The sequence below is a fragment of the Pristis pectinata genome, chromosome 2, assembly GCF_009764475.1.
Source record: "Pristis pectinata isolate sPriPec2 chromosome 2, sPriPec2.1.pri, whole genome shotgun sequence".
Classification (NCBI taxonomy): Eukaryota; Metazoa; Chordata; class Chondrichthyes; order Rhinopristiformes; family Pristidae; genus Pristis; species Pristis pectinata.
Genome location: NC_067406.1, coordinates 142,968,212 through 142,990,839, shown reverse-complemented (window position 1 = coordinate 142,990,839; position 22,628 = coordinate 142,968,212).

The window sequence follows — 22,628 nt, the reverse complement described above, 5'->3', positions numbered from 1 at the left end:
AAGGTAGATCGTGAGGTCATGAGGTCATAGGCCACAGTCCATCTTATTGTATAAGGGAACTGTTCAATAGTCTTATCACAGTGGGGTAGAAGCTGTCCTTAAGTCTGGTGGGACGTGCCCTCAGGCATCTGTATCTTCTACCCGATGGAAGAGGAGAGAAGAGAGAATGTTCCGGGTGGGTGGGGTCTTTGATTATGCTGGCTGCTTCACCAAAACAACGCGAGGTAAAGACAGAGTCCAAGGAGGGGAGGCTGGTGTCCGTGATGCGCTGGGCTGTGTCCACAACTCTCTGCAGCTTCTTGTGGTCTTGGACAGAGCAGTTGCCGTACCAAGCCGTGATCCATCCTGATAGGATGCTTTCTATGGTGCATCGGTAAAAGTTGGTGAGAGTCAAAGGGGCAAACCAAATTTCTTTAGCTTCCTGAGGAAGTAGAGGCACTGGTGAGCTTTCTTGGCCATGACATCCACGTGGTTTGTCCAGGACAGGTTGTTGGTGATGTTCACTCCCAGGAACTTGAAGCTGTCAACCCTCTCGACCTCAGCACCATTGATGTAGACAGGTGTATGTACACCGCCTCCTTTCCTGAAGTCAATGACCAGCTCTTTTGTTTTGCTGACATTGAGGGAAAGGTTGTTGTCATGACACCATTCCACTAAGCTCTCTATCTCCTTCCTGTACTCTGATTCATCGCTGTTTGAGATACGGCCTACAACGGTGGTATCATCTGCAAACTTGTAGATGCAGTTAGAGCAGAATCTGGCCACACAGTCATGAGTGTATAGGGAGTAGAGTAGAGGGTTGAGGACACAGCCTTGGGGTGCACCAGTGTTGAGAATAATCGTGCCGGAGGAATTGCTGCCTATCCTCACTGATTGCGGTCTGTTTGTTAGAAAGTCAAGGATCCAGTTACAGAGGGAGGTGTTGAGTCCCAGGTCTCTGAGTCTGGTGACAAGCTTGCTTGGTATTATTGTATTGAAGGCAGAGCTGTAGTCAATAAACAATAGTGTCCTTACTGTCCAGATGCTCCAGAGCTGAGTGAAGGGCCAGGGAGATGGCATCCACTGTAGACCTGTTTCGGCGATATAGGCGAATTGCAATGGGTCCAGGTTGTCTGGTGGGCTGGAGTTGATGCATGCCATGACCAACCTCTCAAAGCGCTCAAAGCACTTCATGATGGTGCCCCTTTGTTGGGTTCTGACCACTGACCAAGTGTCTGGGTTTTCCGAGCACCTGGGACTTTTATCTCCTGTGGCTACGTTTTTCGGTCAATAATGAGATTTATGTGGTGATGACACAGCCGTGCTCTAACGTGTTCGAACTGGCTGGAAATCCAAGCCTCAAGCATGGTGTGTGGGCTGCTTTGCGATGGCAGAATATTCCCGGCTGCTCGCTTGCCTAGAGCTGGAACCGAGTGATAACCAGTAAAGTAATTGGTGCAAGGCTGTGACTTGGGAAGGCCTCGGTAGTGTCACTAATCCCAGCAGGGGAATATAATGGAGTAAGGCAGAGGGAGGGAGCAGGAACTTGAACAGTTTCCTGTCATGTTTGGTATTGGTATTGGTTAATTACTGTCACTTGTACCGAGGTACAGTGAAAAACTTGTCTTGCATACTGTTCGTACAGGTCAATTCATTACACAGTGCATTTACATTGAATTAGTACAGAGTGCATTGAGGTAGTACAGGTAAAAACAATAACAGTACAGAGTAAAGTGTCACAGCTACAGAGAAAGTGTAGTGCAATAAGGTGCAAGGTCACAACAAGGTCGATCATGAGGTCAGAGTCCATCTCATTGTATAAGGGAACTGTTCAATAGTCTTATCACAGTGGGGTAGAAGCTGTCCATGAGCCTGGTGGTACGTTCCCTCAGGCTCCTGTATCTTCTACCCGATGGAAGAGGAGAGAAGAGAGAATGTCCCAGGTGGGTGGGGTCTTTGATTATGCTGGCTGCTTCATTAAGACAGCGAGAGGTAAAGAGTCCAAGGAGGGGAGACTTTCAGTAGCAGCTCTGGTCACTGCACTATGGGAAGGACGAGGTGCAGAGGAGCCTCTCACCAGGACGTTGCCTGGATCGGAGCATTTTGGTTACGAGGAGAGACTGGAGACACTAGAGCCTGAAGATATGGAGTCTAGAGCAACACACAAACTGCTGGGGGAGCCCAGCGGGTCAAGCAGCATCTCCGGGGGGACATGGCCGGTCAACGTTTCGGGTCAAGACCCTTCATCGGGACTGAGAGTGTAGAGGGATGAGGCAGGGACGGAGGTGATAGGTGGGCCAGGTGAGGGGGGAGATGATGGGCTGAAGGAGCCAGGCGGGGGGAGGGGGATGGGGGCTGTAAATCCATTCTCACATCAGTCTGGTCTACTCCTACAGAGAGGCCAAACACAAGGTCAAGAGTAGCCTCCAGCCCAAGGGGATGAGTACTGAATTTTCCAGTTTCAGGTAACCCACTCCCACTGTGCTCCCCACAATTCACCCTGGGACTCTGTTCACTTGTTCCACCCCTCGTTACCCAGACTCATCAACCTCCATCACCTGGACCCAGTTGACCATCACCCACACACCCATTTACCTGGGTTTCCCTTGATTCACCTTCCCCACCTGGCTTCATTTCTCCCCCCCCCCCCATCTAGTTCCACCTCTCACCTACCATCTCTTCCCTCCTTCTCACCTTATATACCGGCCATCTCCCTCCTGCACTCTCAGTCCTGATGCGGGCTCTCGACCTGAAACATTGACTGTTCCTCTGCCTCCACAGATGCTGCCTGACCGCTGAGTTCCTCCAGGAGTTTATGTTTTGCATAAGGAGATAGGCTGGGTTTAGTTTCCCTGGGACCGGAGGAGGTTGAGGGGGTTACCTGATGGAGGAGTATAAAATTATGAGGGGGACAGATAGGGGAGATAGTAAAAGTCTTTTTCCCGTTGTGGGGGAGTCTAAGACTAGGTTTAAGATGAGAAAGCTTCACAGGGGATCTGAGGGGAAATGCTTCCACCCAGAGTGTGGTTGGAATCTAGAGTGCACTGAGCAGGGGCTGGAGGCAGAGACTCTCACATTTAAGAAGCATCTCGACAAGTAATTGAATTGTCGCTGTACAACTCTATGTCTCTATGACAACATCAGTCAGCTGTGACCCAGTGAGGAACACACTCACTCTCACATCCTAAGTGTGAACTGGGTCCAGTCCAGAGGTACTACCTGTGGATGCTCCAGTGCGGTACTGTGGGGATGCTGCACGATTGCAGGTGATGGGGGGTGATGGGCAGGTGAGGGAGGGGGGAGTGGGAATGATGTCAGAAGCTGGGAAGTGAAAAGTGGAAGTGACAAAAGGCTGAAGAGAATTCAGGTTCAGGAGAGGGCAGTGGACCATGGAGTAAAGGGAAGGAGGTGGGGAGGGGAACCGGAGGGAATTCATTTTTTGTTTTTTGTTTCAATTTCAGGCTTCCAACCTCTGCAGCACTTTTTGAGTTCTCCTGCATCCCTGGGTCAATCATTATCCCACAGAAAGTCAAACTATCTGCTCATCACTGTTTATGGGATCTTGCTGTGACAAGCTGGGCGTGACAGCTTGACCGGCGTATTTCCTCATTACAACAGTGGCTACACCTTGAGAATATTTTGGGAATCCCTACAGAAGGATGTGAAAGGCAATATCTTCTCCATGTTTACTACAAGGTAGCGAGCTGCCTTGATCCGACTTTCAGACAGTGTGAGGCTCGAGAGGCTCTGCTTCCAACACAGCACAAACCTCGAACTTTGTAGTTTCTCCTGACATGTGTCACTCTCATTCAGTTTGGAGGTGATAAACGCCCAAGGAATTTCCGTCAATAATTAAACTCACATACTCACCTGAGGTTTTGTATGGATGTTTCAAAGGAGAATAAGCATGCACTGACAGCAGAGTACGAGCTCTAAGGAGAGGTTGGACAATCTTGGGATGTTTTCTCTGGAGCGTCGGTGGCTGAGGGGAGACCTGATGGAGGTTTATAAAAGGTAGGGTAGGCAGTCAGGGTCTTTTTCCCAAAGTGGAATTGTCAAATACTAGAGGGCATGGGTTTAAGGTGGGAGGGGGAAAGTTTAAAGGAGATTTACGAGGCAAGTTTTTTTACACAGAGAACGGTGGGTGCCTGGAACGGGCTGCCAGGGAGGGGATGGAGGCAGGTACAATAGCAACGTTTAAGAGACTGTTAGACAGACACGTGAGCAGGCAGGGAATGGAGGGATACGGACCATGTGCAGGGAGATGGGATTAGTTCAATTTGACATCATGGTAGGTAGAGACATGGTGGGCTGAAGGGCCTGTTCTTGTGCTCCTGAAGGAACACATGTTCTGCGTTCCTTCAACAGAGTAAAAGTCTCCCCACTGTGCTGTGCAGGCACACACACATACAAGATGTGATCCGAGCCCCAGACAGACGTGAGGACAAGTGACCAGAGGCTTGGTTGAAGAGGTGGGTTTTGCTTTACTGGCGCCCAGCAGCTGAGGCAGAGCTCCTGTGCTGGAGGGAATGAAACTCAGCGATGGGCACCTGGTCAGAAATGGGGCAGTGTGGAGACCCCTGAGGGTTGCAGTGAGGCAGGTGATGAGAGAGGTCATACAGTCAGTCAAAACATCATACAGCACAGAACAGACCCTTTGGCCCACCAACTGCACACTGACCCATTTACACTAATCCATCACTAATCCCATTTTATTCTCCCCACGTTCCGATCAAACTCCCTCATATTCCTCCACTCACCCACACACTGGGGGCAATTTACAGCGGCCAATTAACCCACCAATTCCCATGTTTTTGGGATGTGTGGGGGAAACCGGAGCACCCGGGCGAACCCCACACGGTCACAAGGAGAACGTGCAAACTCCACACAGGCAGCGCCTGAGGTCGGGATCGAACTCAGCTCGCTGGAGCTGTGAGGCAGCGTGTCCAGCAGCTGCACCACTGTGTCACCCTGCAGTGAGGGGTGAGGCCACGAGGGGATTTAGAGCTGAATGGGGCATCCGACTATCGGCCATCCTCAGTGGAGGCGCTGGTGTGCCATCAGCAGTCTGCAGCAACCATTGGGCAGTGAGCAGGGGTCTCAGCTGGGAGGTGGGCATCAAACCCCTGGCAGAGAAGGGGACCTCCTTCCTCCAGACACACTCCCCCAACATACCTCTACCTGAGGATAATTGTAACCCAAGAAACAAGCGATAGATTCATTGGGTCTTTGGATTTTAGGTCCAAACCTGATGTCAATCAAGCCTGGAGTATCTCCTCTGACTGTACAGGTAACTACTACCTTAGGCCTGGGGACCATAATGGGTCAGGTGGTTGCTGACTGTAACCTTAGAGAAACAAAGGACTGTAGATGCTGGAATCTAGATCAAAAACACGATGGTGCTGGAGGAACTCAGCAGGCCAGGCAGCATCTGTGGAGAAAAGCAGGTGGTCAACGTTTTGTGTCAGGACCTTTCTTCAGGACTGAAGATAGGAAAAGGGGAAGCCCGATATATAGGAGGGAAAAGCAGAGCAGTGATAGGTGGACAAAAGAGGGGAGGCGGGGTGGGTACAAGGTGGTGATAGGTCAATGCAGGTAAGAGATAGCGATAGGCAGATGCGGGGAAGAGGGGAGAGCAGATCCACTGGGGGATGGGTCACAGGTAAGGAGAGAGAAGAAAAAAAGGGAGAAAAAAAGAGGCTGGGAGAGGGAAGAAGAGAAACACGGTGGTGCTGGGGGTGTGTGGGGAAGGCGGGTGGGGGTTATTTAAAGTGGGAGAATTCAATGTTCATGCCATCAGGCTGCAAGGTTCCAAGATGGAAAATGAGGTGCAGTTCGTCCAGTTTGCGTAACCTTGCTCCTTGTTCTTGTTGTAACCTTGTTCTTTGCTTCAGTTATCGGCAGAATAAACAGTTGCGTTTGGAATGCAAAAGACATCCCATGCTGGCGATCTCAGATAAACCCGGAGAGTGCAGCCAGGCAGCATCCGTGGAGGGAGAAACACCGCCTGTGGTTGCAGTCAAAGACCCTTCGTCAGAAGTGGGAAACGTTAGGAACCCACCACGTTTATATTGCAGGGAAGGGGGATGGAGGAGAAAATAAGGGGATTGTCTGTGGGAGGGAGGAGATGGAGAGGACGTGAATGGTTCAGGTCATGGTGGCGCTGGCTGAGGCAGGGAGAGGGTTTTGTTCACCACTGTAGCAGGTGTGGGTAGAGGGAGAGGGATGAGAACAGAGGAGAGCAAAAGAAAGGATCTCATGGTTCCAACATATGGAACAATCAAGACGGAGACACAGGAGGCGACAGATGCTGGAGTCTGGAACAACACACAATCTGCTGGAGGAACTTAGTGGGTCGAGCAGCATCCATGGGGGGAGAGGGATGGTCGACGTTTCGGGTTGAACCCCTGCAGGGTTTCCACCCAAGATGTCAACAATCCTCTCCCCCACAGGTGCTGCTCGACCTGCTGAGTTCCAATGTGGACAACGTTGTATTGTAGGGATCTCTGTCCAGAGCAAATCCCACAAAACCTGGAACCTGGCAATGTCCAAACCACCTGATTTAGCGATTTTTGTGATTATTTTGCAGGACCTACTTTGCCTTCCAGTCATGTCAAGGGGCATTTCATATGGGAGAGACGGGGTGTAGGTAGGGAGTTCATCATGTCATCCGAATGAGGGGTCCTCCAACAGTGCAGCAGAGCCACAGCACTGCACAGGGAAGGGTGGTGTCAGCCTGGGCAACGTGACTAAAGGGATGATGATATGAGGGAAAGGGAGGTAGTGAGGGGTGGAATGAGGGAACCAAACATGTGAGAGGCAACAGTGAAATCATCGGCAGAGCCAGCCGCCAGTAACTTATGGAACCCTTGAGCCCAGAAGAGCAAGCACGAGGTGCCTTTCCTCACATGTTTGTTGAGTTATAATAGAGTCATAGAGTTATACAGCACAGAAACAGGCCCTTCAGCCCACTGTATCTATGCTGACCAACATGCCTAAGTATACTAATCCCACTGGCCAGCATAGACTTCCTTAAAACCCACTAAATCACTAACGTTTTCAAGTTCTGATTGGAGATCACTGCTCTGAAACATTGCCTCTGCCTCTCTCTCTACAGGTGCTGTCTGACCTGCCGAGTATTCCCAACGCTCTCTGTTCCTGTCTCCACTGTTGGCCAGCAAGTATTATCAAACTAGCATTTGTCAATGAACTTGGATCTGGAGTGGAGTCTGTTCCAGGATATCCATTCTGGGAGCAGACCTGCCCCTGGGCGAAGACCCACCTAGGCACGGAATTATCGCTGACAGATTAAACTGCCTTCACACAGGAATGCAATGATGGCTCAGCAGTTAACCTGTGGTTCTACCAGTCATACTTCCTCGGTAAATATGCAATTCCAAGCAGCAATAAATATCCCTTTGTTCTTCATATAATAACTGTCATATATTTTTAACTCCAGTGTCAACAATGGTGAGTGTCTGGTTTTACGATGGGTGATCCCATGTTAATTTGCGGTGATTGGTTAACCTGATGCTACTTCTCTATTGCTCTGTACACTGTGTTTACATTGGGCAAAAGCAGAACTACACACCGAGAATGCTGGAGATAACCAGCAGGTCAGGCAGCATCTGTGGAGGCAACACTTCAGGTCGATGACCCTTCATCAAAGGTTAGAAAGATAGCTCAGGTTCTGGAGAAGGAGGATCCCAGGAGAGACTGGAGGGGATCCCAGGAGAGACTGAAGGGGATCCCAGGAGAGACTGGATGGGAACCTTGGAGAGACTGGAGGGGATCCCAGGAGAGACTGGAGGGGAACCTTGGAGAGACTGGATGGGAACCTTGGAGAGACTGGAGGGGATCCCAGGAGAGACTGGATGGGAACCTTGGAGAGACTGAAGCAAATCATTGCTGATCTCTCTGAAGGAGGTGTGAATAGAGGGAGATGAAAGAAGTCAGTCTCTCTAGGGTCTCCTCCAGAGAGAGGTAGGTGCCTGGATCAGGCTGCCAGGGTGGCGGTGGAAGCAGATAGTGGTGCTCCCCACCATCAAAAGTATCTACAGGAGGCGATGCCTCAAGAAGGCAACATCTGTCTTCGAAGATCCCCACCATCCGGGCCATGCCATCTTCTCACAGCTCCCATCGGGCAGGAGGTACAGAAGCCTGAAGTCCCCACACCACAGGTTCAGGAACAGCTACTTCCCTTCAACCATTCGGTTCTTGAACCAACCGGCACAACCCTAATCACTGCCTCAGTACAGCAACACTGTGGCCATGTTGATCACTTTACAATAAAATGGGTCTTTTTTTGTTCTAATTGTGTTCTTTCTTGTATAATTGATGTTTCATTAATGTGAATGTTGTGTATCTGATGCTCTGTGCCTGTGATGCTGCTGCAAGTAAGTTTTTCATTGCACCTGTGCACACATGGACTTGTGCCTGTGACAATAAACCTGACTTGACCCCATTCAAGTCAACTTGACTTGCATGGAGGGATGTGGATCATGTGTAGGCAGAAGAGATTTAGTTTAATTTGACATTGTGATCAGCACAGACATGGTGGGCCGAAGGGCCTGTTCCTGTACTGTTCCATGCTGGACTTGTGAGATCTGAAACACTGGAGGAGTTCTGAAATAAATATTCAGCATGTGCAGAGGGAGAAGAACTATTAACGTTACATCAGTATGGTTCTGATGAAAGTCATCAGCCTGAAACATTAACTCTTGTTTCTCTCTCCACAGATGCTGCCTGACCTGCTGGGTGTTTCCAACATTTTCCACTTTTATTTTGGACTTCCAACATCGGCAGGATTTTACCTTTGCTTTTGGAATTTCCTTTGCCAGCGTAAAGCAATGGGCACCCATTGCTGTTCTCTACTTCCACCTTAAGAGAGGACATCAACTCCTTCACAGTGCACAGGCCAGTTCACAAGGTGGGCAGGGTTCAGCAAGTAGATCGAGGTTTGGACATCTGTCTTTGAAGATCCTCACCATCCGGGCCATGCCATCTTCTCGTAGCTACCATCAGGCAGTTGAGCTTTAATTTGCTACTAAAGGAATGTGCTCATTAATTAGCCCTTCCTTGTGATACATTGGGTAACAACTTAGTTAGCTAACAGGATCTGAGCTTGTATAAATAAAACATCATAAACTTTACAGCAAATATTTAACCACGTGCCAATAAGATAAAGTAATTTAATATTTAGCATGATTCACCCAGAGAGTTTCACAATGGAGGAATGACAGGGTTAAATGAAAGAGGTTGCGCTAAACCATTCCAAATCACTGGTGTGGCCCTGACGAGACTGGGCCAGACAATGTCGGAATCTGAATCAGAATCAGGTTTATTATCACTGACATGTGGCATGAAATGTGTTGTTTTGTGGCAGCAGTACAGTGCAAGACATAAAAATCTATAAATTACAAAATAAATAAATAGTGCAAAAACAAAAATAATGAGGTAGTGTTCATGGGCTCATGGACCGTTCAGAAATCTGATGGTGGAGGAGAAGAAGCTGTTTCTGAATCAGTAAGTGTGGGTCTTCAGGCTCCTGTACCTCCTCCCTGATGGTAGTAACGAGAAGAGGGCATGTCCCGGGTGGTGAGAGTCCTCTGTGATGGATGCCGCCTTCTTGAGGCACCGCCTCTTGAAGATGTCCTCGATGGTGGGGAGGGTTGTGCCCGTGATGGAGCTGGCTGAGTCTACAACCCTCTGCAGCCTCTTGCAATCCTGTGCATTGGAGCCTCCATACCAGGCGGTGATGCAACCAGTCAGAATGCTCTCCACTGTACATCTGTAGAAATTTGCAAGAGTCTTTGGTGACACACCAAATCTCCTCAAACTCCTAACAATGTTCAGCTTCAAACAATGGTTCCACAGTGAAATAAAAGCAAAAAATGCTGGAAACACTCAGCACGTCAGGCAGCTTCTGTGGAGAGAGAGACAGTTAATGTTTTAGACTGGAGACCTTTCATCAAATTAGTATAACTTGGCCAGATCATGTCAGCTTTATTTATTTCCTTTGACTTATTTTGATTATAGATTTATCTATTTATTTATTTATTTTGTAATTTTTATGTCTTGCACTGTACTGCTGCCGCAAAACAGCACATTTCACATCATATGTCAGTGATGATAAACCTGATTCTGATTCAGATTCAGATTCTGACATGATATGGCCCAAGTTATAGTATAAGTTGGCCCTTCGGCCCATGATGTCTGTGCTGAATTGAACTAATCCCATCTGCCTGCACGTGGTCGGTACCCCTCCATTCCCTGTCTCGTTATGCACCTGTCAAAGTGCTTTCTTTCTCCCAGTCCTGATGAAGAGTCATTGACCTGAAACGTTATCTCAGTTTCTCTCTCCACAGACGCTGCCTGACCTGATGAGTGTTTCCAGCATTTTTCTGTTTTTGTTGCAGATTTCCAGCATCTGCAGTTGTTTTTGTTTCTTCTTCATTAGAGCTCGCCAGCTCACTGCCAGACACAGTCTGGGCATATCCTGCAACGTGGCGTTGACGGACAGGTGTTGATGGTAAGAACCAGTGCAGCTGGCCCCTCACTCATTTCTCAACTGGACCCAGCACTGAGTCTGAGGACAGAACATAGAGCACGGAACTGTACAGCACAGGAACAGGCCCTTCGGCCCACCATGCCTGTGCTGAACACGATGCCGAATTAAACTAATCTCATCTGCCTGCACGTGGTCTATATCCCTCCCTTCCCTGTCTCGTTATGTCTAAATGCTTCTTAAATGTTGCCATTGTATCTGCCTCCACCACCTCCCCCGGCAACGTGTTCCAGGCACCCACCACTCTCTGTGTAAAAAACTTGCCTCATAAATCTTTAAACCTTCCCCCTTTCACTTTAAATCCATGCCCTCTGGTATTTGACATCACCAACCTGGGAAAAAGGTTCTGACTGCCTACCCTATCTGTCTCCGATAATTTAAAAAAACTTCTATCAGATCTCCCCTCAGCCTCCAGAGAAAACAACCCAAGTTTGTCCAACCTCTCCTTATAGCTCATGCCCTCTAATCCAGGCAGCATCCTGGTGAACCTCTTCTGCACCCTCGCCAAAGCTTCCACATCCTTCCTGTAATGGGGGCGACCAGAACTGCACACAACACTCAAAGTGAGGCCTAACCAAAGTTTTCTACATCTGCAGAGCTCAGATGAGCTGTGCCAAGGGGTGAAACCACCGGCTGATAAAAGTAAGTGCTTTAATCTCTTATCACCATTTTACTTAAGGGCATAGAAGCAGGAGTATGTTGTCATGGTTACTCTGCCATTCAATAAGGTCATCGTCTTCTACCTCAGTGCCATCTTCCTGCATAAACCCAGCATTCGTTGGTTCCCTCATACCCAAATAGCTACTGATCCCAGTGTCGGATGTGCCCCGTGTCTGAGCCACCACAACCCTTGTGTGTCGAGAATTCCAAAGATTCACCATTCTCGGGTGAAGGAATTTCTTCTCATCTCTGTCCTGAATGGCTGACTCCTCTTTGTGAGTGTGGCTGCTGATTCCAGGTGGCCAGATCACCATCACTCCATCTATCATGTCAGGCTCAGAATGATTTTGTGCCTTTCAATAGGTTGCCTCTCTTCCTCATAAACTCGAGTTAGTACAGGCCCAGTCTGTTCAATCTCTCATAACTGGGCAACTGTCCCCCCATTGAACCAGGGGAACCATCCTAGTAGCTCCCCCTATTGCAACTCTGTCCTGCCATCTGAAGCAGGGTCACAGAACATAGAACATAGAACAGCACAGGAACAGGCCCTTCAGCCCACTATGTTGTGACAAACTAATTAAACTAGTAATTAAACGCTTCACAAAACTAATCCCTTCTGACTACACAATGTCCATATCCCTCCATCCTCTGCACATTCATCTAAGAGCCTCTTGAACGCCTCTATCGTATCTGCCTCCACCACCACCCTTGGCAGCACATTCCAGGCACCCACCGTTCTCTGTGTAAAAAACCTACCCCACACATCTCCTTTGAACTTACCCCCCCTCACCTTAAATACGTGTCCTCTGGTATTAGACATTTCGACCCTGGGAAAAAGACACCAGCTTTCTACTGTCTATGCCTCATATAAACTTCTATCAAGTCTTGACCTAAAACCTTAACACTGTTTCTCTTTCACTGGTGCTGCCTGACCTGCTGAGTGTTTCCAGAATTTCCTGTTTCCTTAGCGTAGGGGCCCAAACCTATACACGATATTCCAGGTACAGTCAAACTCGGGCCCTGTGAATCTCTGACATCAGCTGCTGATCAGAACAGGCCGCACAGTGGAGTCTGAACCTCAGACTCTCATTTACAAATGTTCTGCTGCTGTACACAAGAAGAGTGGCCTGGCACTGCAGCAGGTAGTGCCGCAGCCTCACAGCTCCAGAGACCCAAGTTCAATCCCAACCTCAGGTGCTGTCTGTGTGGAGTTTGCACGTTCTCCCTGTGACCGCGTGGGTTCCCCCGGGTGCTCCGGTTTCCGCCCACGTCCCAAAGACATGCAGGTCGGTGGGTTAATTGACTGCTGTAAATTGCCCCCAGTGTGTGGGTGAGGGGTAGAATCTGGGGGCAGTTGGTGGGAGTGTGGGGAGAATAAAATGGAATCAGTGTAGGATTATGTGTTGGCGCGGACTAGATGGGCCAAAGGGCCTGATTCCACTACTTTTGTAAGGCAGGAATTGCACGGCAATCCCCAACAAACTGCAGCATGATCATGGGCAGGTAATCCACCTTTCTGTGATGTTGTTGAGGGACAGATGTTCCAGGGCAGGGGGCATCCCCTCACCTGAGGTGAGGGCGCTGCCTGTGAAGTGAGAGGCTGCTCTGTCAGATGCAGGTGCCCTTTATCCATCTCCCAGTGACACCCTGGAGCGAGCCCTTGTTAAAAGATGTGACTACTGACTAGACGTCAGCAAGGCAGGGCATGCTTTTATCATCTTATCTGCGGTTTCCTTATCAGCCGACTGTTACCACAACAAGCATGGGCAATGAAAGATGTCCCAGTGTGTGGATCAGCCCTTCCTTCACGCTGTCAAGGTAGCTCTGTAAACAATGAAAGAAAACATTACCAGCTCTAATTTCCAGCCCATGACATCCTTGCCCACGTATCCCTGAGCTAGAGAAGGACTTCTGATGCTAGTGGATCTCCCGACACTGACTCAGTGCGATGTGGATTCCTCGTTGTTGTAAACCACTGAAGTTGTGACTGTACATGGAACTATTACACATCCTAGTGACCGTCCTGCCAGTTCTTACACCTTCACCATGGTTCACGGTGCTGCCAGCCGGTGGTCAGACAAGCCACAGCTGAGTCACAGCCACAACACCGGGAGGTTCACAGCTGGGGCCAGGGATAGTTTGAGGAGCCACTTGAACCTCTGAGGAAAGGGAGAATAAACTGCAGCCAGGAAGGATACATCTGCGTACAGCAGACTGGCCTTCATCGGTCAGGGCATTGAATATAAAAGTCGAGAAGTCTGCTTCTATGCCCTTAAGTAAAATTGTGATAAGAGATTAAACCACTTACCTTTATCAGCCGTTGGGTTCACCCCTTGGCACAGCTCGTCTGAGCTCTGCAGCTGTACAAAACTTTGGTTAGGCTTCATTCGGAGCATTGCGTGCAGTTCTGGTCACCACATTACAGGGAGATGTGGAGGCTTTGGAGAGGGTGCAGAAGAGGTTCACCAGGATGCTGCCTGGATTAGAGAGTATTTGCTATGAGGAGAGGTTGAACAAACTTGGGCTGTTTTCTCTGGAGCGTCAGAGGCTGAGGGAAGTTTATAAAGTGATGAGAGGCATAGAGAGGGTATTCTGTCAGAGTCTCTTTCCCTTAGGTGAAAGTGTCAAATACCAGAGGGCAAAGATTTATGGTGAGAGGGGGATATTTTAAAGGAGATTTAGGAGGCAAATGTTTTGCACAGAGAGTGGTGGGTGCCTGGAATGTGTTGCCAGAGGTACTGGTGTAATCAGATATGATAGCGACCTTTAAGAAGCATTTAGACGGACATGAACAGGCAGGGAATGGATGGATTTAGTTTTCACATTCTCATTAACTCCCCCAGATGCTATCAGCCACCTGCAAACTAGTGGGGGTAACCTACAGCAACCAATTAACCCACCAACCCACACGTCTGTGGGATGTGGGGGGGAACCGGAGCACTCGGAGGAAACCCACCCAGTCACAGGGAGATCAAGCAAACTCCACATTGAGAGCACCAGAGGTTAGGATTGAACCCGGATCTCTGGTACTGTGAGATATCAGGAATCCAGCCCAAGGTGGAGGGCTTATTTCCTCTGGTCACCCTCAGAGGTCCACAATCCTGGTATCCTTGGGGCAACTTTGGAGACCCTCAGGTGGGGGAAGCAGGTGGTGGGGAGGGTATTGTGGACATGCCAAAGAAACAAACCCCTTGCTCTGCGCAAAATGCCCCTGACCAATCACAAGCCCTCCCCTCAACTCTCCACCCCTCCCCCTCTTTCTGCATCACGAAACCTCACTTTCCCAGTTCTGCTGAAGGACTCAGACCCGAACCGTTATCTCTGTTTCTCACACCACGGATGCTGCCTGACCTGCTGAGTGTTTCCATTACGTTCTGCTTTGCTTCAGGTTCCCAGCAATTGTGACTTTTTACTTTTGAAGTAGTTTGAAGTTTGGTCAGAAGTAACCCTAGAACATAGAACACAGAATGTTACAGCACGGTACAGGCCCATGTCAGGTACTGAGCAGGCAACGTGGACACAGCAAGATCCCACTAACAGTGACCATCATCCATTTCACTATATTCACTGAGATCCTCAGCCTCAGGACAAGAGGGATGGACCCCTGGTCTTCATTCTAGCATTAAAAGAGTGGCCCAGGGATTTCTGGCAGAATTAGCAACATGAGAAGGATAAAGGATGTTGGTTGGTTGAATATCACCCAGTTTTACCTCACCCAGGAGGAAAGAAAGGGTCTTTCCTCAGTGTGACCCTCCCTCAGCACCCCCTCCCACAGTGTGACACTCCCTCAGCAACCCCCCCACAGTGTGACCCTCCCTCAATACCCCCTCCCACAGTGTGACCCTCCCTCAGTACCCACCTCCAACTGTGACCCTCCCTCAATACCCCCTCCCTCAGTGTGACCCTCCCTCAGCACCCCCCTCACTCTCTCTTTCAACACTACCCCAAACTGTGATACTAAAATGACCGTCAGCTTTTCTCTCTATTTTTCTAAGTGTCTTTAAAATAAAATCGTGGGTTACTAACAACTGTAATGAGCTGAATTCTGACAAGTCAGTGTTAGTTTTATAAAAAAGTAAAAAGTCGGTGGAATGTAACAGTAACACAATCAGGTGATAACGAAGGATGATTAACCGTTACACCCACATGGCCAGGCACAAATGAAATCCGATTTCTCTTGATCAATGCCCTTTATTTCTTACCCAGGTGAGTCTATAGGCAAGGTTTGGCCGATTTAAACAAATCTGAAAGGTTATATTTCCAAACACATCTTACAGTGGGATTAGTCAGAATACATTCAGACTGTGTCCTGCCTCTCCTACACGTTATGAATGAGTGATTGAGCCAAGGGTTTATAGTCACACATTCCTGCTTTCTGGAAGAGATCCATCTCTTCTTATCCTTCAGTGAAGAGTGGAGAAGGTGCCTGTTTTGGCTCGTACTTAATGACTCAAGAATAAAATCAAAGGAACACCATGTATAAGAGGAGGTGGAGAGGTTAAGTGAGCACTTTCCAGAGCTGAGTATTGGGTGACTGAATCCGAATCAGAATAAGAATCAGATTTATTATCACTGTTAGATGGCATGAAATGTGTTGTTTTGTGGCAGCAGAGCAAAGACATAAAATTACTATAAATTATGAAAGTAAATAAATAGTGCAAAACAAAAGGAATAATGGGGCAGTGTTCATGGGTTCATGGACCGTTCAGAAATCTGATGGCGGAGGGGAAGAAGCTGTTCCTGAATCATTGAGTGTGGGTCTTCAGGCTCCCGTACCTTCTCTCCGATGGTAGTAACAAGAAGAGGGCATGTCCCGGGTGGTGAGGGTCCTTAGTGATGGATGCTGCCTTCTTGAGGCACCGCCTCTTGAAGATGTCCTCGATGGTGGGGAGGGTTGTGCCCGTGATGGAGCTGGCTGAGTCTACAACCCTCTGCACCCTCTTACGATCCTGTGCATTGGAGCCTCCATACCAGGCCGTGATGCAACCAGTCAGAATGCTCTCCACCGTACATCTGCAGAAATCTGCAAGAAGCTTAGAAGACACGGTGCTGGTGTTGAGGGAATGGGGAGATTGAAAGCAAAATGTCACGTGAAGCAGTGACTGGTGTCGTAGGTAGTGCTGCTGCTTTACAGCCCCAGATACCCAGGTTCATTCCTGACCTTGGGTGTTGTCTGTATGGAGTTTTCACGTCCTCGCTGTGACCACACAGGTTTCTTCCTGGTGCTCCAGTTTCCTGCACATTGATGCACAGTTGAAGCACATTGATGAAGGTAGGGCAGTGGGTGTGGTGTACATGGAGTTGAGTAAGGTGTTTGATATGGTTCCTCATGGAAGGCTCATTCAGAAAGTCAGGAGGCATGGGATCCAGGGAAACTTGGCTGTGTGGATTCAGAATTGGCTCACCCATAGAAGACAGAGGGTGGTTATAGATGGAGCGTATTCTGCCTGGAGGTCGGTGACCAGTGGTGTTCCACAAGGATCTGTTCTGCGACCCCTGCTTTTTGTGATTTTTATAAATGACTTGGATGAGGATGTGGAAGGGTGGGTTAGTAAGTCTGCTGATGATACAAGGTTGGTGGTGTTGTGGATGGTGTAGAGGGTTGCTGTAGATTACAACAGGACATTGATAGAATGCAGAGCTGGGCTGAGAAGTGGCAGATGGAGTTCAACCCGGATAAGTGTGAAGTGACACACTTCGGGAGATCGAATTTGAAGGCAGAGTACAAGGTTAATGGCAGGACTCTTAGCAGTGTGGAGGAACAGAGGGATCTTGGGGTCCACGTCCATAGATCTCTCAAGGTTGCTCTACAGGTTGATAGGGTTGTTAAGAAGGTGTATGGTGTGTTGGCCTTCATGAGTTGGGGTATTGAGTTTGCTGGATTGGAGAGCATGTGTTGTGAGGATAGGTTGAGTGAGCTGGGGCTTTTCTCTTTGTAGGGAAGGAGGATGAGAGGTGACTTGCTAGAGGTGTAGAAGAGGCACAGATCGAGTGGACAGCCAGAGACTTTTTCCCAGGGTGACATTGGCTAACACGAGGGGGTATCATTTTAAGGTGATTGGAGGAAGGTATAGGGGAGATGTCAGGGGTAAGTTTTTTACACAGAGAGTGGTGGGTGCGTGGATCGCACTGCCAGCAGAAGTTGTGGGGGCAGATACATTAGGGACATTTAAGAGACTCTTAGATAGACACATGAATGATAGAGAAATGGAGGGCTATGTGGGAGGGAAGGGTTAGATAGATCTTAGAGCAGGATAAAATGTCGGCACAACATTGTGGGCCGAAGGGCCTGTACTGTGCTGTAATGTTCTATGTTCTATGTCTGTTCCTTCTGCCAAACTGCATCAGTCACCGGCTGTGGCAGTGCTGAGTCTCTACAACCTGCAGCCACCATCCTGGACAGAGGCAGCGGTGAAGGGACTCCCAGAGGAACCTGGTACAAGGTTACCTTCCTGCCCCTTCACCATTCAATTGAATATTAAAATGTCTTCATAAGGGACGTACAAACAACCTCATGGTGCCAACAGCAACTGCTTCTTGTGGGTGCACAGTGGCACAGTGGGTAAAGCCGCTGCCTCACAGATCCAGAACCCTGGGTTTGACCCTGACCTCGGGCGCTGTATGTGTGGAGTTTTCATGTTCTCCCTGTGACCACGTGGGGTTCCCCCGGGTGCTCCATTTACCTCCAGTTCCCATCACCTTCCATAAAGGCAGGCTGGAAGGTCAACTGGGCACTGTAAATTGCCCCTAGTGTGTAGGTGAGGGGTAGAATCTGGGAGGAGTTGATGGGATTAGTGATGGATTAGTGTAAATGGGTGTTTGATGGTCGGCACGGACTCGTGGGCTGAAGGGCCTTTTCCGTGTTGTCTGACTCCATGTCAAACATACATCTAGAAATACAAAGGACCCTGGTGACCTGAACCACTCACCGTGTTCCCCTCTCCACCGACACTGCTGTTGTGAAAGGTTTCGCAGTGTACCGTGGGAACATTGTAAAAATCTATGATGCTGAAGGCAACCAAACTTCCGTCAATGATGGAGTTTGTTCAGGACATCACAGAGGAGGAGAGGTTTAGGGAGGGGGCTCCAGAGCTGAGCCACCTGCCATCCGTGGAGCGTATCAAAGCCAACAGGCTTGCAGGAAGGGGGAGCATGTGTGGGCGTGAGGCAGAGGGGAGATTGACGAGGATAAGGAGGAGGGCGAGGCTGGAGCAGGGCTGAATCACCAGGATATGAACACCATGCAGGAGTGCCGTGGTATGCCTTCACTTTCATGGAATGTATAAGAAGAAAAATATGTCCTGTAGGCTGTTGGGTTAAAAAGAACGTTCTCCAAGACCGCTGACCTGGGTAAATGCCAAAACAGGAGGAGAAGTTGTTGGGTTTATGAGCTGTCGAGATGCAGGAAGGGGCAGCTGCTGTTTCTGTGGGTGACCTGACACAGCCTGTGCTACACACATCAAACCCCTTCTACCAAGACTGACTAATGCACAAAGATCATTTGCTAATTACCAGGTGTCATAGAGTAACACAGCACAGAAACAGGCCCTTCGGCCCAACTCATCCATGCTGACCAAGATGCCCATCTAAGCTAGTCCCACCCGCCCGTGTTTGGCCCAAGTCCATCTAAACCTCTAGACCATGTACCCGTCCAAGTGTCTGTTAAATGTTGTAACTGTACCCGCCTCTACCGCATCCTCTGGCAGCCTGTTCCACACACCCACCACCCTCTGTGTGAAGAAGTTGCCCCTCAAGTCCCCTTTAAATCTTTTCCCTCTCACCTTACACCTATGACCTGTAGTCTTAGACTGTAAAATTTAATTCCGCATCCTGTGACGGAAACCACTTCCGAATTGAGGGAACATTTCCTCACCCAGCACATCACGTATTTCAGAAGTCCACACTAACACCAGCGGTTCTCTGACCCCCTCTCACTTCTCATGATGCCACCTCAAGTACGGAAAAGAGGAAGAGCCATGATCTCTCAGTTTGCCCTTGCATCAATAGTTATCTTTTAACCAACATCACTAACGAATCAAGTTTCTGTTTGTAACACACACCGCAGCTGCCACAGGGGAGAGAGGTTGAAAAGGAGAAGCAGACAGCTCAGAATCAGAATCAGGACCAGGTTTATTATCACTGACGTATGACGTGAAATGTGTTGTTTTGTGGCAGCTGTACAGTGCAAGACATAAGATCGCTATAAATTACAAAATAAATAAATAGTGCAGAAAAAAGAAATAATGTGGTAGTGTTCATGGGTTCATGGACCGTTCAGAAATCTGATCCCCAGAAATCAGGGGAAGAAGCTGTTCCTGAAATGTTGAGAATGGGTCTTGAGGATCCTGTACCTCCTCCCCGATGGTAGTAATGAGAAGAGGGCATGCAGCCTCTTGCAGTCTCTTGCGATCCTGCACACTGGAGCCTCCATACCAGGCAGAATGCTCTCCACCGTACATCTATAAAAATTTGTCTTTGGTGACAAACCAAATCTCCTCAAACTGCTAATGAAGTAGAGATGCTGGCGTGCCTTCTTCGTGATTGCATCAATGTGTTGGGCCCAGGACACATCCTCTGAGATGTTGACGCCCAGGAACTTGAAGCTGCTCACCCTTTCCACCGCTGACCCCTCAATGAAGACTGGTGTGTGTTGTCCTGACTTCCCCTTCCTGAAGTCCACAATCGGTTCCTTGGTCTTGCTGACATTGAGTGTGAGGTTGTTGTTGGGACACCACTCAACTAGCAGATCTATCTCACTCCTGTACGCCTCCTCGTCGCCATCTGCCAACAACAGTGATGTCATTGGTGAACAATCATTTAAGAGTCACTCACATCCTGATCAACCAGGTACATGTCTGGAGGAAGCTCCTGTGTGCTGGGGGTGCATTGAGAGGGGCATGGTCATGCTGGAAGACCCACTGGCTGGGAGATCATCTCCCTCACACAATGGGACAATGCAAGAAGGATTTCCACATCCCCGCACGATGCACCGGGGGGTGACCAGCTCCCCACCACTGACACACACAGGATGAGGATCTCACTGCAGAAAAGTTCTGATTCCTTAAGCACAGAAGAACCAGGATGCGATAACAAGCCATGGAAGTAATTGGAGCTGGGATTCATTCATTGTAGTTTTGGATTCCTGGTCCCTCCCAGGTTTCTGAGCTGGATGGTGTTGGCTTTAAGGAATGTAATGTTGGCGAGATTTATGTTACAGGTTCCCTATGAAAATATTCCCTCCATTGGTGAGTCCGGAATACGGGCACAGCCAGAACCTGTCTCCCCCCCTCACCTGGGAGGTGGGACGGGAGGTCCCCTGACCTATCTCTTCGTCCACCTGTCCCTGCTGCTCTCCAACCTCCAGACCCGGGCCCCGAGGATTCAGGTCTCCCTGCTGCTCGCCCGCTGGCAACGGCTGCTGTCTCCGGATCACAAGGCTGTGTAGCAGGTAGCGCACCACGGTGGGGGCTCCGTATCTGCTGGGCTTACGCTGTCCACGGGCTGATCTCACCCTCCGGAGACCAGCACTGTTCCCCACCACTATCTGTCCTTGGGTGCCTCTCATTGTATCTGTGATCAGCCGCTGTGGACAGGTCGGTGCACTGGTGTAGGGAGCCGGGGAGAGGGGGTAACAAGGATCCATCCCTCCCGCCAGTGCCTACTCTCTCAGGATGAAGGGGTGGTTCCCAGAGCCTGGCATCCACCCCAAGGTGATTCTTCATCCACACCCACAGTTTGTTTTACTCACCGAAGCCAGCGTTTAATTGCCCATCCCTAGTTGCCCCTGAGAAGGTGGTGGTGAGCTGCCTTCTCGAACCACAGCAGTCCCTGAGGTGTGGGTGTACCCACAGTGCTGTTAGGGAGGGAGTTCCAGGACTTTGACCCAGCGACGGTGAAGGAACGGCGATATATTTCCAAGTCAGGACGGTGTGTGGCTCGGAGGGCAACTCCCAGTGGGTGGCGTTCCCCGGGCTTTTGCTGCTCTTGTCCTAGCTGGTAGAGGTGGTGGGTTTGGAAGGTGCTGTCTGAGGAGTCTCGGTGAGTTGCTGCAGTGCATCCTGTAGACGGTACACACTGCTGCTACTGTGTGTGGGTGGTGGGGTGAGTGAATGGTGCCCATCAAACAGGCTGCTATGTCCTGTGTGGTGTCGAGCTTCTTGAGTGTTGTTGAAGCTGCCCTCACCCAGTCAGGTGGAGAGTGTTCCCTCACACTCCTGACATGATCCTTGTGGGTGGTGGACAAGCTGTGGGGAGTGAGGAGGTGAGTTACTCACCGCAGGATCTCCAGCCCCTGACCTGCCCTTGTAGCCACACTGTGTAATGGTTAATCCAGTTCAGTGTCTGATCACTGGTAACCACTGCACATGGAGGGAGTGGATAAAGAGGTCCGGGTCATTAATGGGAGGGCTAATGAACAATGGCTGGCCACACACGAAGGAAGCAGCAACACTGGCAAATCCCAGTGCTTGAGAAGGCACCTGCTGCACTGGCATTGACCAATGAAGCCCTCTCCCTGTGAGTGTGGCACCTGGGTCCTCTCTGGTGTCAAGACAAGCCGCGGGCTGTGGTAAGGGTGCACAGTCAGGGTAACCCTGACCCACAGGGAGGACAGTCCAGAGTGCGGCCAAAGTTCTTTCCACAGAGTGGCACTGATGGCAGCTCTGGGAATACGCTGGTCACCAGAGGCATCCAGTGTCTCTGTGGACACTCCTGGAGGAGGCTCCTTACTGATGGGCAAGTCGGTGCCTCCTGCCCCGAGGTCCCACACCCACACTGAGTGGCCAAACCCAGCCATACCAATGGCTGCAGTGAGGGAATGCTGCCGGCAGGGGCACCGCTGATGTGCCCATGGAATGAACATCTCAGCAGCTGGGAGCTGGAGGATGGGTCTCGCTGGTGGAGTAGCTCTCTCTGGGTCTGTGTGCAGTGAATTCTGAAGGTGCTCACTCAGGTCTCCTGCTGTCAGCAGAAGGTTTCTTTCAATTGCAAATCAACTGACTACTGTGACATGGAACAGTACAACAAAGGGTCAGGCCCTTCGGCCCATCATGTCTGTGCTGGCCATGATGCCAATCTAACTAGTCCCATCTGCCTGCATGTGGTCCACATCCCTCCATTCCCTGCCTGGTCATGTGTCTGTCTAAATGCCTTTTAAACATTGCCGTTGTACCTGCTTCCACCCCCTCCCCTGGCAGCATGTCCCAGGCACCCACCGCTCTGTGTGTAAAAAACCTCATAAATTTCCTTTAAACTTCTCCCCCCCCTCCTTAAACCTATGCCCTCTAGAGTTTGACATTTCCACCCTGGGGGATCAGGACTCTGACTCTGTACCTATCTCATCATTTTATAAACTTCTATCAGGTCTCCCCTCAGCCTCTGACGCTCCAGAATTAAAAACAAGTTTGTCCAATCTCTCCTTACA